This window comes from Trichechus manatus, unplaced genomic scaffold (genome assembly GCF_000243295.1).
Source record: "Trichechus manatus latirostris isolate Lorelei unplaced genomic scaffold, TriManLat1.0 scaffold00048, whole genome shotgun sequence".
Classification (NCBI taxonomy): Eukaryota; Metazoa; Chordata; class Mammalia; order Sirenia; family Trichechidae; genus Trichechus; species Trichechus manatus.
In genome coordinates, this window is record NW_004443984.1 from 2,245,833 (window position 1) to 2,263,131 (window position 17,299).

The 17,299-nt window shown below is 57.7% G+C and overlaps 1 protein-coding gene across 1 annotated transcript in view; it reads left to right on the top strand.

The window, feature by feature from the left end:
* The first annotated feature begins 4,365 nt into the window (after positions 1–4,365).
* AHDC1 (AT-hook DNA binding motif containing 1) overlaps positions 4,366–17,299 on the top strand; it is a 67,487-nt gene continuing 54,553 nt past the window's right edge. The window contains exon 1 of the mRNA XM_004377056.2: positions 4,366–4,463. The gene's annotated coding sequence lies outside the window, so the exon portion shown is untranslated. The remainder of the gene's footprint in view (positions 4,464–17,299) is intronic.

Below are 17,299 nucleotides of genomic sequence, written 5' to 3' on the forward strand. Positions count from 1 at the left end.
GAGTATACACTCAGACACATAACTCAGGTCCATGAGCAGAAATTGAGGACCCAGAAGTTTATCTTCAACACAGGCATCCAGAACGCAGGAGCCACGCACACCCTGCTGGACACAGGAATTCATACACGTAGTGTGGCTGTCAAGGGCTCTCCCCTACCCCCTCAGTCTCCCCCGGGTCGCTCACCACCTCCGGCAGGAACAAAGCTGACCTTTACCCTCTGACCTCTGGCCTCTCCTCCCACACCCCATGCCCAGAGGGAGGAGCTGTTTGAAGTCTGGGCTGCAGCTGGGGTTTCCTGTTGCCTGGAGGAATGTGGGAGGACTTGCAAGGGGGAGGGGAGGGGACCAGCCCAGGAGGAGGGATAATGGGGCCTGGGGCCTTAGTCTCCACTGTATTGCAATGAGGGGGGCTTCCTGCCTCTGTGGTCTCTGGGCTCCTCCATCCAGGGGAGGGGAAAGCCATGATGGCTCCAGTCCAATGGGCTTCTTGTTCCTGGATCTGCAGCTCAGTGACTTAGGACAGGCCATCAGCCTCTCTAGGCCTCAGTCTCCCCTTCTGCCAACTGGACTGAACCACTCTTTAGCAATCCACGTCTCCCCTGAGGTATCCCTAAAAGTTAGGCCAGCCCCAAAACTTCTTCAGTGAAACAGGGCAGTGCCCATCTGAACTCAAGGCTCACTTCACTCTGCCCTTTCTATGAGCCCCAGGGGCCTGGTTCTAGACCACTGTGACCCCTCAGTTATTGTCATTATTATTATCATGACTCAGTAACTCCTCCCCTTGCCTCTGCCAGTTTTCAAAGTGCTTTCATATCCGTGTGCTCAGTTAATCTTCCCAACAGCTCTGTCTGTAGATTGGGAAGGGATTACTACTTCTATTTTGCACATGGGGAAACTGAGACTCAGAGAGGTTAAGGACACACAGCAAGTCGAAGCGAGATCAGAACTCAGTCTGTCTGGATCCTATTCTACTTGGCCTCCAAACCCTTAGGCCGCACACCTTTATCTCTAGACTCTCACCGGTATTTCCTAGGTTCTAGCTATGTCACCTTTGCTAATGCTTAAACAAAAGTGGTTGGAGTGAGATGAGCCCAGAGAGGGATCATGCAGGCTCTTCTAGAAATGGGTCTACTCCCTCATGTCTCTTTTCTTCCGGGGCTTACAGCCACCCTGCCCAGCCCGTGGTGATCCAGAACCCGGTTCTTATAGCCAAGGACTGGGTAGCCCGCTTTCAGCCTTCAGTAGCGAGAGCAGACATGGAGGTCAGCCACTAGGTGGCAGCAGCAGCCCACAAGAAGAGTCTCAGTTTGCGTTTTCTGGGGAGACCCCCCCACCCAACACAATATTGAGACGCTTTAAGAGAAAGATTAGCCCCCAAATGACAGAGAAACCCTGTTATGCTTGGGTTACAGCGATGTCCAACACCTTGGGGGGTAATAGCACCCACTGTCTCCAGGGGGGCGGTGCGGGGGGACAGCTGAAGCAACCAGGATGGAAGGGGCATGTTTGGAAAACCCCGTTTAATTTCTATTCTCCCGTCCCTCATCCATCTGAGACGTACTAACCTCTCCCGCTTCACCTCATCACTTAACCTTCCCCTTCCCCGTGCATTTCCAACTCCCCTACTTGGAGCACCTCAACCTACTTGGGGTTCCTCTAATCCCAATGGCCATCCAAGATTATGCCACCCAACTCCCTCCCCAAATGCCCTGGGGCAGAGCCTAATGGGTAAGGGTGTGTATAGGAGAAGGGTAAAAAAAGGGGCAACCTGTACCTCTCCCACCCTCCCCAATGCTAATGTCTCTCACCTCGTTTGCAGAGCTAGCTAGGGGAAGATGCCAGAGCTTCATCTATTCACGATAACTTCAGATCCAGTCTTTGGAGCTGCAAGGGGCTTCTGATGGCTTTAACTACTGTTTTCATTAATATCTGACCATATAATGCTTCCTGTTCAAAGAATACATCTTTGAACCCAAGGCCCATCTTGTCTGCAAGGAGAAGCTGTTCCCAAATGGGGGCCTCTCCAGCTGGCCATGCCACCCCGAAAATGTCATGCCAAATCAATAGGTGTACTGTTAGAGCCTAGCCCTCTACCATTACTGCAGCCCCCTTCCCAGAGAGGCAGTAGAGAGTGCCCCCCAAACTCCTTTCATCCAGTCTGGGGGTGCAGACTATCCTAGAGAAAGGTAAGACTCAGGAGCTCAAGAGAATTGAAGGTGTGGGAAAGGTGGTGACGGGAAACTGCAGTTGGCAAAATGTCACCACATGCCATTGTCACAGGCTGGCTGTCAACCTGCAGGTCCAAAGGAAGAGTCAGAAACAGGTGGGCCAAGAACAAAGGCACTGCCAGAGGAACTTCAGACATGGAGCACGGGGGAGAAAGCCAGGAGATACGGGCCAAGAGGAATGTCAGACACAAGATGAGGCGCGACCTGCGCAGGACCAGTCAGGGATGGTATTGTAGACACTGAGGACAGGAAAGCAACCATGCTTTATCCATCTCCGCGTCCCCTGCGAGAGCCTGCATACCTCAGTTAAAATTTGTCGAACTGAAGTGCCAAGGGAGGACACACAGACGCAGGAAGAGAAGGCCAGACACAGAGACCTGGGGAGTCACAACCCCCGACCTTGTGTTGGTAGCCCAGGGTTTAAGCACGCCAGACCGGGGTTCAAATACTAGTAGCTCCACCATTTTCTAATTGGGGGACTGGGCCTCAATACCTTCATCTCTAAAACGGAAATGATAGTAGCAGTATCCTGTCACCGGGCTATCAGACTTCAAGAGCGCTGCAGTGCCGGGTAAATGGCAGCCGCCGCAGTTCTCCTTCCAGGGTTGTTCTGCCTCCTCCCCATGGTAACCAGGACCTCCGCAGCGCACATTCCCATCTGTAAGGTAGGCCAGGCAGGGTGCCCGGAGCCAGGGGCTGGATAACAGATGTGACCTGAAGAGGAGGTAGGTGAAAGTGCTGAGCCCAGCCCCCGGCCGCAGCGGGGAATTCGAACTGTGAATCCAAATCCTGCTTCCTGATACAATGTAATGCTCAGTAGAATTCGGGAAGCGGACTATCTGTGGATTAGCCAGGGCTTTTGCGCCCTCGCCGCCCTTGGACTTCTAGGAAAACTGGTCGTTGGAAGTGCTAAACCCAGAGCTCAGAGATCGGAGGAAGGTCACTGCGTGGGGAGGGGGCGCTGGCTGGGGCTTTGAGGTTTCCCGAGCAGCCCTCCAACCATAAACCCTTGTGCTTTACTCGGTAGGAAACCTTTTCAGAAAGGGAGAACGTCCCCAAATTCAGAGAGCTGGTCCTCCCGTCTCTCCTCTTCCCCTCCTATTTAATTGGGGCGCCGCAATAAGTCGCAGCCCCTTTGGCTAATCCCGATTCCCCATTTGATTCCCATTCCATTCTCAGACCCCGCCCCTTCGCTCCCATCCGCAGCCTGCGTTAGAGCCAGAGCCCCCGCAGGAGACTTGGAACCTGGGGAACATTCCCAATCCGTAAGAAGGATCAGCGCCCCTGAGTAGACTAGGGCAAGGCCCCCCCAGAGGGACCCGGGGGGAGCAGGGTCCCCGCCGGCGCCCGGCCGCGCCGTCGGAGCTGCAGGCGCTGCCCCGCCCGCCTCGCGTGCGGAGCGGCGGGGCGGAGACGACAAGACCCGGCGAGCCGCGCGCGCGCTCCCCCCTGGGGTTCCGGATGGGGAGCGGCGAAGGTAAGGCGAGCTCGCAGAGGCAGCGGCGGCGGCGGCGGAGACGGAGAGAGGCAGGCAGGGCTAGGGCGAGAGACGGAGGGAGGGAGCGAGCGAGGCAGACCAGACAGACAGACAGGCGGGCGGGCGGGCAGAGCAAGCCACCCGCCAGGCTGCGCTCAGCCCCGCTCGCAGCCGAGAGAGCAGAAGGCAGGAGGAGGGAGGGGAGGAGGAGGAGGGAGGGAGAGAGGGAATCCAGCTACCACCACCCAAAGCCAGCGTCTGCTTTCTGTCCTCATTTCCTTTTCCCACCCAGCTCGGAGAGCAGAGAAAGGCAGAGAGAGCGAGAGATAGAGACAGTCAGAAAGACAGACAGACAGCCGGAGAGCGGGAGGGAGGAGGGCGGAGGAGGAGGAGCAGGAGGAGGACTACGCGGGGCGCGTTCCCTCCCAGGTTTGCAATTGGGGGGGTGGGGGCGGGGGTGTCCAGGGCTGGGAGAGTGTGTGCGCGGTGGGGGAGACGGGGGGCGCAGAGAGAGCGAAGGAGTGATCGAGGTGGGGGGGCGCCGCGGGAGCTGGGGGCCGTGTCCAGCGGAGTTAGCGACGGAGAATGTGAGCCCAAGCGCGAGCCATGCTGTCAGCGACGGCGGGCGGCTCAAGGCTCCTCCGCGACTCCTCTCCCCAGCAGCCGAGCGCCCGCGTCGCTGCCGCCACTGGAAGACAGACGCCCCCCCAAACCCCTCGCCTGGCTCGGACCCACGGAGCCGGCAGCCCAGCACTCCGGTAAGTGGTGCCTCCTCCCCAGCCCTAGCCCCCCTCTGGGGACCGGCCGGCCGAGCTCTTTTGTGCAGCGCATCAGGGGGCCCCGCGCGCCCTCCGCACTCCCCGGTCCGGCCCGCCGGACCCGGTGGCTGCGGTGCCCGCGGTGCGATCGGTCTTTGTTTCCGCCGGGGCCCGTGGCTCGACTGGGCTCGGCTCGAAGCCTGGCAGGCAGCGCCGGGGAGGGGGAGGGGGAGGCGGTCGGGGAGGGGGGGCAGAGATGGGGGGGTTCTCGGGTTTCCTGGCCGCCCCGCGGCTCCCCCGGCTCGGGGGCGAGGTGCGCGCCCAGCGCTGCCGCGCGCCCCCTCCTCCTTCCCCCTCCCTCCGCCTTTGGATTTAAAACTGCAATTTGCTCTCCAGCTTGCTGGGAATGTTGAGGGGGGGGGCTGAAGGGAGGACCGTGGGAGCGGAGAACAAGGCTGGATTTTAGGATCTGCGCTGGGGAGAGGGGAGACTGCGGAGGGAGGAGCCCCTCCCCTCCCACCCCCAAATCCCAAGGTTCCACTGGTGCTTTGGGAGTTGAGGGGCGGGGACCTAATGACCTGGAGCGGGTGTGGGGTGTGTGGGGCAGAGGAGGGATTTGGGGGCGGCCAGGGCCGGAGGGGTTGGGCGGCGTGCCCGGTTACCTGGCGAACAAAGTCGGCTCACTTTTGCATAAATAAATAAATAATAGCCTATCAATGCGTTTCCTCTAGGGCTCTGATTGAATCGGCCCCCTCTTCCCCAGGGGGTGGGGTGCTGAGTGACAGCTGTCAGCCCCCTGGGCCCAGAGCTGGGGGTGAATTGCTGAATCCCTGCCTTTCTGGCTGAGGACGCCTTTCCCTGCTGGGTCCGGGTCCTCTGGCAGAGCCAGAGGGGCAGGGGGGCTGGCTCTGAGTCTAGGAAATAACCTTGTTTCCTGTTCGACAGGAAAAGGGACAGCAACCCAAGAGTTTTAGGGCTGGGGATGAGGACTGATGGGAGCTGGGGGGGCTCCCAGCAGCCTGACCCCTCAGCCTCCTGCCAGGCGTAGAGGCCAGCTGAAGGAGGAAGGATGTGGGCCTTGCTGGCCGGAGGCGGGAGCTGGGGCTGTCCCTGAGGCGGGCAGCGGGCACAGAGAGGGAGGAGGGAGAGAGAGAAGCGGGGGCGGGAATTCTCTACCACAGACCCTGGGGGCCAGGGCCAGATGTGGAGGGATGGGGAGTCTGTCCTCCCTCCCAGCTTGGGGGCCAGGGAGCTGGGCTGGGAGGGGCTGAGCCTGGTGCCCTCCGTTCTGCACCAGTGCCTGACTGGCAGGGCCAGCTGAATTTGGGCCCAGGCGTCACTCTGGGAGGTAGGGCCATGCTGCGCCAGTCTGGGTCCCTGAGCATGAGGAGGGACCCTTGGGGGGCCTGTGCCCGACTGGCTGGGCAGGCGTTTCCCGCCGGACCAGTTGGTGTCAGGCGGGACTTGGCCCCAGCTCCCTGGGAAGAGCTCAGGGTGTGAGGACAAGCTTTGCCTCCGGGTCAGGGTGGCCACATTTTGTCCGCTGCTGCCGCTGGCGGGGCAGGAGCATGTGCCCAGGCCTGGGCAGAGTCCTGCCAGGAGCATTTGGGGTGTTTCTATTGTTGGCTTGTTCCTGTTCTGTGTGGCCCAGTGTTTGTGGCAGAGTGAGCTGGGGCTATGAGGGAGAGAGCACCAGTCTGTCCACCACCACCCTACCCCTGCCCATATCTCCTGGCTGGAGGGTGCCCAGCTGGGTTGTGGTGGTGAGCTGTGGGGGGATTCCCCAGGTGGCATGTGCATGCTGCTTGCCGTCTCTTTCCTTTGAGCAGATGTATATTTATTTTTATAGTAATGGAAAATCAAACTGGATAGTAAGTTGAATTCATTTTTTTTCCCCTGCTATGTCAATAGTTGAGTAACCCCCAGGGACTGGTGAACTTCTCGCCCCACAGCTCCTACCCTCCAGAGGTTGCAAAGACCAGTGAGGGCATGAGCTTTGGGGGACTAGCAGGCACCAGTCTAAACCAGTGATTCTTTTCTCTCTTGTGGTCTGGCATTGGGGCAGGTGCCCAGGAGGGCAGGCATTGCCCCCTCCCCGGGCGTCACCCCATGCCCCAGGATGTAGCTGTCTCCTCAACCACCCCCTTGGTTTGTGCTTAAACTGTGCGCAAACCCTCAGGGACATTCCCCTGGTGGGCTGTCTCCCCCGCCCCTGCCTGGGCTCCTGGCCCACGTGCTGATATTTATTTTCTGTAGTAAAATCCATTTTTAATGCCGTTACTTTTGAAATAATATAGAGAGAAACAAATGTGATGTGTTTAAGTTGCCCTCTGTGAGTTTTTAATGTGATCTATGGCTGAGGTAGTGATGGAAGGAACTGTTGGGCTTGGAGAAATTTGGTGTCATAAAGAAAAAGAGCTTGCTGTTTATTATGGTTACTGGGCTGGGGGGTCTGGAGCAAGGTCGTGGGGGCAGGGAGCCCCCAACAGCCTCAGGTACTATGGATGGACAGCTTAGCTTCTTAGTTTTGAGGTGTGAGGATCCCCGGATTGTTTTGCATTGCCCCCCAGCCTCTGATGGGGCCTTTGGTGAAGGGTTTGGGAGCTGGGGGGCTTTGTTCCCCCCCATTCTGCATGATTTGATCTTGGCAAGGAGGATTCTGGAACACACTGCTGAGCTAAGTGGAGGTGTACTGAAGGAAGATAGGACTTGGATTCTAAAGGAGATTAAGGGATGGGGTCTCCACCTGATTGTTGTGGCTGTGCTGGAGGCTTGAGGGGCAGACTGTCCCTGGCAGAAGACATTTGGGGAGGGGGGCTGTTCTGGACTGGCAAGAGCTCCAGAAACACATTTCTTGGTCTCGATTCAGCCTGGAGCACTGACTTTGAACCACTTCCTCCTCTGTGCCTCGGCTCCCCATTGGACAGGGGCTTCCTCCAGGCAAACCTGAGCTACACGCCACCCCACCCCCACCCCCCTGCCTCTCCCCTGTTTCCCTCTCCCTGCCCCCCTCCACACAGGTCAACTTCATCTTTTTTTTTTTTTTTTTTGGTTTGTGGAATACAGAACTCTGTGTCTCATGCCAGCCACCCAAGACCCAGGGGCTGCTGTGCCTGCTGTACCAGATGCCCAGGCCCTTCTGGTCTGGCTGGGTGAGATCAAGCAAACTCACTATTATGGGATGGAGCCCAGTTCTGTCTCTGGGTCCCCTGGGCCTCTTGGGACACAGGGAGGGAGAGCAGGAAGCCAGGATGGGGTGGAGCTGGGGACCAGTAGGAGGGAGCAAGGGTAACATTGTTGCTAATGCCAGCAGATGGGCTCCCCCAGGGAGAGAGCAGGGGGAAGTTAGGGGGTGGGGAGGAGAGAGACCCAGACTGCCACATGCGCGGTGGTTGAGAGAGGGAAAGATGGAGATGGAGGCCAGTGATGAGAGGTGAGAAAGTAAACAGGCAAGGAGAAGAGCCAGGATCACAGCCCCTGGAGGTGGGGTCCGGGGAGCAAGACCTGGCATATACTACTTCCTACCCCCCAACCCCGCGGCCAGAAACGAGAGTGGGACTGAGGGCCTTTCACCCAAGCTCAAATGCTGGGCTTGTTTTTGGAGGAGAGACAAGCAGATGTCTCTGGAAAGAGGGAGGAGGACAGGTGGGGAGAGAGAGAGAGGGGAAGACTTGCAGTAGGAGGAGGGAGAAGGGGGAGAGAGGGGGATTCCAGGGGTCTTTTGCCTTTTGGCTTTTGCTTCTGCCCATGAGGGCAGCATCACATCTCTGCCTTCCCCAAATGGCTGGAGCTCTTCTTGGACCTGGAGGTAGGGCTTGAGGCAGGTACGGCGCCCCACAGGTTGTTGGTGCCCTGCTTTGGAAGGCACTGGCATTATACAAGCAGGATCGTTAGGGTCCACAGAGACGCTGGTGATTGGGGGAGGGATGTGGGGGCATCATCCAGTTGGACCTCCTCCGCTTGTTTGACAGAGGAGGAAACCAAGTCCAGAGAGGGGAGCCTCTTGCCCAGGATAGCAGAGATTCTTGGCAGGGCCAGGCCTGGGACCTGGGCTCCTTGTGTGCCACCTTGCTTTAGTTAGAGAATTGGAACAGCTGCAGGGGGACTCCTAGGTGCGGAGGGGGGCTGGAGCCTGGGGATAGGAGCAGGCAGGCACCCTTGTGGCCAAAGCCCCCCCAGGGGAGGGGGAGGCGCCGCTGCTGGAGAGAGGGAGGGAGGGGAGAGAGGAGGGGAAACAGTGAGTCAGGCTTCCAAGAGCTGAGGATGAGAGCGCCAGAGGCGGGAGGGAGAGGGCAGGGAGGGCTGCTCTGAAGAGGGAGAAGGGAGGGAGGGGGCCCAGCCAGGGGCAAGGAGCGCTCGAAGGGAGGCAGCCAGCCCCTGGCCCCAGCCCAGCGGTAGTGGAGGGTGTAGCCAATGTGGACTTTGCCCGTAGCAGGTCAGGAAGGAGCCGGATTCTGCCCTTGCAGCGCCCCTTTCTTTCCCTATTCCCCACGGCCTCCCATCCCTTCCTCTGGGATCTCAGTTTCCCCATTCATTGTGGGATTTGGACTGTGAGCTATTCTTGGAGAGGGAGTGGGGGTGCAGAAAAACCTGGGAAGGTATTGAGGGATGCAGTTTCAAGCTGCTGACTTTGTGCTGGGGGCACTGTGGGAGCCTGCCACCAATGCAAGGTGGGGTGTGGGCCTCTGGGGGGAGGGCTCCCTGTTGAGCCCTCTGAGTTGCAGGTCATGACAGTGAGGGCTGGGACCCACTGAGTGTGTGTGAGGTGCTTGTCTGGTGATGACAGGTGGGCTACCTGGGTCTCTCAGGATAGCCAGTGCCTAGTCAGGGTCTAGGGTCCTCAGAACCAGCCTCCATTGTTGGGGGGGGCACTGGTGTGATTCCCCCCGTGTCCCTATGGGGCAGAGGATCTGGGGTAGCTGGGAGTGGAAATGGCCCCTGTGGGAGCTGGCGGGAATTGCTTGTGCAGCCCCTTGTGCCTGGAGCTGGGACCAGAGCTGGAGGGATCCCCAGGGACTGCCTGGAAGGGAAGGGAAGGAGGCCCCCCAGGCCAGCTGACAGGAAGCTGTGGCTCCCAGCCCCTCCTTCTCCCAAGGCCTGGTCTCCCCTGCTCTCCCTCCTGGATCCCAGCGTCTCTTCCATTGGCTAGGGGATGAGGAAGGTGGGCACTAAAGATCCCTCTCCTACAGGGCCTGGCTTTGGAGAGCTGGTGAAGTGAGGCCCCTGCCTCCCCTCTTCACACACACATGTACAAACTCAGCTAGAGTGAGGCCCTGCTTTCTCTCCTCTCTCTGCTCTGGGGTCCTTGGCCTGTGAGCCCAAGGGAGGGGCCGCTTCTGCAGCTGGCTGGCCCCGAACTCCCAGCTCAGCCCAGCTGCTACTGAAGCTTCCAGAAGCTGCAACTCTGCATCCCTCCCACCTCCTGAGCCAGGAGAGGCCTTTGCTGTCCTGGGTGAGAGGGCTTTGGGGAGTGAGTGGGCACCCTTAGAAGGACTCACACAGACAGCCAGACAGATGGGTGGTAGAACAGATGGACAGAGACACCCACACACAAGCAAACAGAGAGACGGACAGATGGACTGGGACAAGAAGAGACGGACAGACAGAGGCACTGGCAGAGAGAGGAGTCAGAAACATGGGAGGGCCTGGGGAGAGTAAAATAGACAGAGAGACAGAGACTTGGAGGCAAGGTGACTGAGACGGGAGGAGAGATATGAGGAGAGATTGAGAGACAGGGAGAGATAAAGAAAGGGGGAAACCCAGACAGAGAGAAAGGGAGAGAGGAAAGACTTGAGGCTATAAGCCACAAACAGGAATTTGATGAGAATCTGGAAGGTGTTTTCTCCCGCTTCCCTCCCCAAACCCCCAGGCCAGCCAAGTCTCCATTCCTTCCACCCTTGGCTCAGTTTCCAGCTGCTAAAGAGGTCAGAGTGAGAGAGAGAAGCATCCCAGAGACCCCTCCTCCCTGCTCTCCTTTTTGTGGGGGGAGGGAGTTGCAACTCTCTGTCCCTGACCCCTCCTTGCAGATGTGCTTAGCTCTTGCCTCTCAGAAAATATCCTGTCACACTCACTGGGTGTATGTCTCCTTGTGTAAAGGCACCCCCGTACTCATACTTGTCTATACTTGCCCCACCACACACACACACACACACACACACACACTTTGTACGTACAAACCTCCACCCTCACACCCATCTTGCATCTCACAAACATAACTAGTGAACATGCATCTACGCTTCCTTACCCATACAGGTGGTGACACGCAGGCCCTGTCATGGACATGTCACACACACACATGCTCACACACTCACACATAAAGTGGCAGTCACACCAGTGCAGAGAGAAGGTTCTCTCTCTCAGAGTGTCAGAGCAGGGTTCCAGGGAGCAGTGGTGTCTGGAGTAGGGGTGGGGTTGGTTCACTCCCCCCTCCATTCCCCCACCCATCCACCCAGCTAGCAGGGTGGGAGGCAGGGAGCCTCTTAGCTGGTGGCAGCCCTCCTGGGACAGTCCAGGGCCTGGGCTGGTTGGCTGAGTGGTGTGAAAGAGCTATCTGAGAGTTGATGAGGGGGTGCGTGTGTGTAAGCATGTGCACGTATGTGCAAGTATAAGGGATGGCAAGTCAAGGTGTGTGTGTAAGAGACTGAGCACATGTGAGAAGATGGGGTAGGGGTTGACAGGGAGATCCAAGGTGTGTGGAGTGTGTGGGTGTATGAATGGTATGTGTGATAGTTAGTTGTCAGGTATGTGTGTGTGGATGCCTGTGTATGTAACAGGTGTGTGTGTGTGAGGTGGGTGTGTGTGACTGTACATGGGTTTTGTAGAGTGGGGGCACATAATAGGGGTGTGCATAATGAGGTGTACAAATGGGAAGCTATAAGGGCATGGGGATGAGCTCCTTGTGTGACAGTGTGCACATGTGACGTGTAGTTACGTGCTTGTGTGGAGGTGTATGGGGTGTCTGTGTATGAGAGTGTAGGGTATGCATGTATGAGGGTGTAGCTGCGTGTGTGAGGCTGTGTGCTGGAGTGTCTGAGAGCTTGTCTGAGCTGGAGGTGTGTTCTCCAAGGCTAGGGTGCTGCTGGAACAGAGGCTGTCAGCAGGAACACATGGACAGGGGCAACCAGGGCTTACAGTTGGGCACTGACCCACACAGAAGCACAAGGACAGACATACCCGCCCCTGTCCTCCCTCTTCCTGTCTCCTGGCGTCAGTGGTTTTCAAAGGAGCCTCCTCCATGAGGACTGTTTGCTGCGCAGTCCTCCCCCACCCCCCCACGCCAGCCTGTGCCTCTTCAAACACAGTGATGCCCTCCAGGCAGCTTCGTGGAGGCTCCTGCCTCGACCATCTGAAGGCAGATGGGTGGGCTGGGATCCGCTGCTGCCCCCCAGGGAGCGAGGAGGCGGCTCTGCTCCTCAGGCCTGGGTACAGGCTGAGACAGATGGACCTGCTGTCTCACCGCCCCCACACAGGGCCCGGTGTTGGGTGGGGGGTGCCGGCACCCCAGCAGAGGGGTTCCAGTGGGTAGCCGCCAGGTGGGCCCTTGAACAAAGGCTTGGGCTCTGCCCTTCATCTCCCCAGAGGGGCACCCATTCGTACTCTGTAACCCCACCATCTCGCTGGGCACAGGGGCCCAACTACAGCTCTAACACCTCCTTATATACAGTCACTCCACATATCTACTCACAGCTCCAACACCTCCCTAAGCATACAAGTAACCCACTTACAAACACACAGCCCCAATAGCTCCACAAATACAACCACCCTACTTACACCCACATTGCCTAGTACCTCCTCAAATACACAACCACGCCATATTCAAATGCTTCTCCAACATCCAACTCTCCCACATACACACACAGCCCCAACACTCCCAAACAACAACCGCATGCCTACCCACATAGCTACAACACTTCCCCAAACACCACAAACACAGTTACGGTCCTAATACCTTTCAACACCTATACTTTATAGGCCTCAGAACGTCTCTAATGTCAGGGACCCATTGTTTCCTTCCCAAATACAGAGGTGTTAAGGCTTCTAACGCCTCCCCAAATGCACACACATACACAGAGCTCCTACTACACTCTCAAACCTACAGCCCCTCTTTAGCCCCAGTGCCTCCCCAGACCCATACAGGTACCCAGTTACAGCTCCAGTAACCTTTCAGGAGACACAACCCCCAACCTCTCCCTAAATACACAGTGCATCCCCAACACACAGTGCAGTCATATGCATTTCCAAACACATCACAAAACTCAGATTGTTACGACCTCCAGTACATCCCAAACACCTCAGCATACACACAGACACACACACACATACACATATACACACAGCTTCTACCACATCCTCAGACATATCAGTTCCCTCTACAACCTCAACAACACCTCTCCAGGTATATCCAGGACCCAGCTACAGCCGTAATACCTTCCCACATACTCAGACTCTCAGAGCCCCAGCGTCTCTCCAGATGCACATACTCTTCCAACAGCCCCAACATTTCCCCCAGCATCTCCTCAAGCACACCTATACAGCCCCAGACACCTTTCGAAACATAAAACCTTCTCACACACATACACATAGTGCTTCAGTGCCCGCTCTAGCCACATTTACTTCACAGACATAGCTTCAGTTCTAGTATGTCTCAAAATAGATAATGTTCCAACAAGCTTCTACGCAAGCTCTTGTGTGTACACGTGTGTGCATGCACGGACACACACACACATGCTCCCCCATAGATCCCAACATCTCCTCAAACAGACAGTTCTCTGTACATCCCCGGCACCTCCCCAAACACAGTCTCAGCTCCAGCTCCCAGTGCTTCCCTCCACCATCTCAGGGCCCAGGGACAGTGCCTACACCTCTACGTACACAGACACCATGCTCAGACACAACCACAGCTTCAGCTCTGTCACATTTCTGCACCCATTCACCCCTGAGCTCATGAGCAGCTCTTTCTTGCACCCACAGCCCCCCGACAGCCCCCTGCCACATACCCCGCCTCAGTTCTGCAGCCCTCACTCCCACCAACCACACATTCCTGCACACCCTCCCTGCACAGCACTCTCCACAGCTTCCCCACCCACCTTGTTCCTGTCCCCTCCCTTTCACACACACTTGCTTGCTCTTGTGTGCTTTCTCTCTTTCTCTGCTGCCCAGTCCTCCCCCACTTTCCAGAGCCTCTTCTGCCTGGGTAGGCACCTCCACCCCCTCATTGCCCCAGGCCTTTCATTCCTGGACAGTGAAGCTGGACATCTGGTTCAAAGCTGCCCCACCCAAGACCCTGGCCTCTGGGTACCCCAGCCTGGGCTTGGGGGCTCTGGGCCTCTTTCGGGGTGGGGCAGACCCCATTGGCATCTAGTCAACCTGGTCTCTTCAGCCGAGAACTCTGAGCACCCAGTCCTGCCCTGGCTGTGGCATGTAGGTGGTGGTGGTGATGGGGTACTAGGAGGAGTTACCCCCAGCCGACACTTTCCCAGGTGACTGCCAAATCCTCCTCCCCTTCTTGGCTCACCTGAGAGGGACACTGGGCCTGGGGCTTCAGGGAACAGGAGGGGGAAGGTTCTGGCTTGAGATGTCCCCCCATACCCACCCCCAGATCCGGCCACAGGGCTTGGTCTCCCTGGGAGTCGGTTCCGACAGTGAAGGTTACTTTACTAGATGCATGATTTTAAACGGAATCTCCACCATCTGTTCCACCCCCTAATTACAGATGCACAGAATCCGCCTCAGAGGGCAGCATGAGGGGAGTGATTTAGAGGCTGAGCTGCTTCTGCCTGCATTAGGGCTGTGGGGTGGGGGGTGGGCTCTGGGTATCACTCACAGCCCCCCAGTGCCATCTCTTTCCCAGGGGTCTCTTGTGCCTCTTGTCTTGCTGGGGGAAGGCTCATGGAGAGGTTCCCCTGACCCAAGACCTGAAAGGGGAAGCAACTGCAATGCTGTGGGAGAGTGTCCCCAAAGACATCTGCCTGTGCCCCAGTCCAGCAAGTCCTCAGATGCAGGTTCCATTAGGGCCTTAAAAAATTGAGTGGATCGATCTCCTGCCCGTCTCTTGTGCCCTGGGGAGCCACAGGCGCTAGCTTGGCCCAGCTGCCTGCTCACCCCAGGGGTAGCAGGGATTGGAGGTGGGGGTCAGGGAGGGGGTCAGAGCAGAGGTGGGGGCAACCAGGTTCTGACAGCAGAGGACATGGGCAGGCATGCCAAGACCCACCAGGTGTATTTGTACATGGGTGCCCATCTGCCTTGGCACAACTACCATGCCTGACCCCAGCTCCAACCATGGTCTGTGGGGTTGGACCAGCCTCAAGGTGCCAGAGGAGAGGGGGCCAGTGCCTTGCCTCAGAGAGTTCTGAGGGAGACTGGGCTACACCCCAGAGATGGGTCCACCTTTGCCCATAGGTGACAGGGACCTGAGCCCCAGCCTACTTGGTGGTGGTGGTGGTGGTGGCAGCAGGCAGTGGGCACACTGCAGTCGATGCTGGAGCCTTCACTGCGGGGAGACAGGGAGTGAGGTTGGGCTGGAGGAATTTTAAAGATTGCTGCAGGCAGGAGGGTCTCTGGAACCCCGTGGAGTGGGCAGTCATGCAGAAGTAATCCTATCACTGCCTGCCTGGAGGAGAGAGGGGGTGGCGACAGAGGGGAGGGATAGAGCTGCTGCCCCTTCGCACCTTAGCCCCTGCCCCAGCCAGCTTGGAGGGAGGCCAGGGATCCCAGAGGCCTTCTCTGAGGAGGTACCTTTTCTCCTCCACCCCATCGTGGCATGTGCCCCCTGGAGTGGCAGCACCGCAGCTGTTGCTCAGCTCCCAAGCTCTGGGTTTTATAAATAATGCAGCTTGGAAGTGGGGGCCAATTCAGCCCCTGGTCACCTTGGGTCACCCAGTGTGGCATCTCCAGCTGGCAGTGCTGCTTCAGAGCCCCTCTCCCTTCCAACCTACTTTCACCTTCTGCTGTGTAATATTGGGCCAGAGGCTTAGCCTCTCTGGGCTGGGCTAGGGGCAAAGAAGTAAGGAAGGACCCAGAAAACTGTGGCCTTTTGTCCCACCCCCCAACCCTCACAGATTAACTGGCTGTTGTGTCTGCCAATCCAGGCTGGAGAGGGATGGCCTGCTCTACAGGCGCCTCACCCTTTCCAGCCCCTCCATTTTGCAGATGGGGTAACCAAGTCCAGAGAGGTGGAAGGATGGCCAAGGCCAGCCAGCTGATGAACCCCTCCTTCCTGCCCCATTCTGCTGTCACTCAGGCTCTTCTCAGCCTCAGCTTAGCTAAGAGCAGGGCGGGAGGTGGGGGGGGAGATGTTTGGGAAAGTGGTTGCGGCTGAGAGGTTGCCATGGCGATGCTGCAGGATGCCGAGCTGTAGTGGGGGTCCCACAGGGTCTCTGGGGCCCCCAGCTCCACACCCCTGTGGTCTTCTCCTCCCTCTCTCCTGTCCCCCACCCAGATGTCTGTCAGGCAGCTCTGGTGACAGGCTGGGTGGGTGACAGGTGGTGCAGGTGATGGGCTGGGTGGGTGATGAGCTGGGTGGGTGACAGGTGGCGCGGGTGCGAGGCAGGCAGGTGACAAGCTGGGTGGTGACGGGCCCTGTGGATGACAGGCAGGGGGCGTGGTTGGTGGGGATGCTGTCTCCTGGCTGGTGGCCTGTTGCAGCTCCCCCACCCTCATGTGTGTGCACATGCATAGACTCTGGGCTCAGAGCTTGGGGCTAAGATACTAATGAGGCTTATTTCGGGAGGGGCAGGTGCCCAGGCTCACTAATGAGATGCCTCTAACGAATAGGGGAGCCAGCTCGGGGGCTGTGAGGAATTCAGCTGGCCCTCCTGGGTGGAGGCCCCGGAGGTCCTGACCTGGCTCAAGACGAGGTTGGCTTGAACTCCTGCTCCCCTTCACCCAGCCACTTGGATTTATGTTAATACTAACCACAATCATGATAGTTACCATTGTTCAGGTGCTTACTATGTGTCAGGCACTGTGCCAAGCCCTTCCCGTGCATTTTGTAATTTCAACTCAACAGTCCTGGGAGGGAGGCACTATTACCCCATTTTGCAGATGAGGAGTCTGAGGCTCCGAGGGATACAGTAACTTGTGCCCAGGTCACAGAGCCAGGAAGAAGAGGAGGCAGAAACTGAATTCAAGTGTGTACTCCAGACTGAGGGTCTCAGCTACTATGCTATGTTCCCTGATGATCCCATTTTACAGGTGAGGAAACTGAGGCCCAGAGAAGGCAAGGGACTTCACATAATGAGTTACTGCAGCAGGTGAGATTTTAATCCAGATCTTTCTATCTACAGAGCCTGTGCTCTTAACTACTCCACCAGTAGGGCTCTGTCTTGGGGCAGCCCCAGACCCTCTCTCTGGGCTTCAGTTTCAGTCTTCTATAAAATGGATGTGTGGTGGAGGGTAATCACTTCAAATCTGGCTCTTTGGCTCTGACTTGGAAAGCTTCAGGGACTCCTCCTGGTGGCTGCCACAGGTTCATCCCGTCCAGTCTAGATTCTGGGTGATACCCCTAGACTGGAGGAAGGGCAGGGCTTAGTGTTGAGGGGGCTGAACTGAAGGGGGACACCTGAGATATCTGAGCCACTCCCTGCATTGTACATTGGGGAGGCTGAGGTCCAGGAAGGAGCAGCAACAGCCCAAGGTCACACTCTCTGTGAGCTGTAGGGCCTCATGGGATCCCAGATCTCCTGGCCTGTTGAAAGGGTGGGGCTGGTGTGGTGCCAGGCTGAGAGGCTACCTCCTTCTGGGCCCCACCCACCAGCTTACCTTCTTCCCTGGGCTCTGTGAGCCCCCAGGTCCTGGGAAGGTTCAGGGGGCTGTTGGCTGTCTCTTTAGGGCCATGC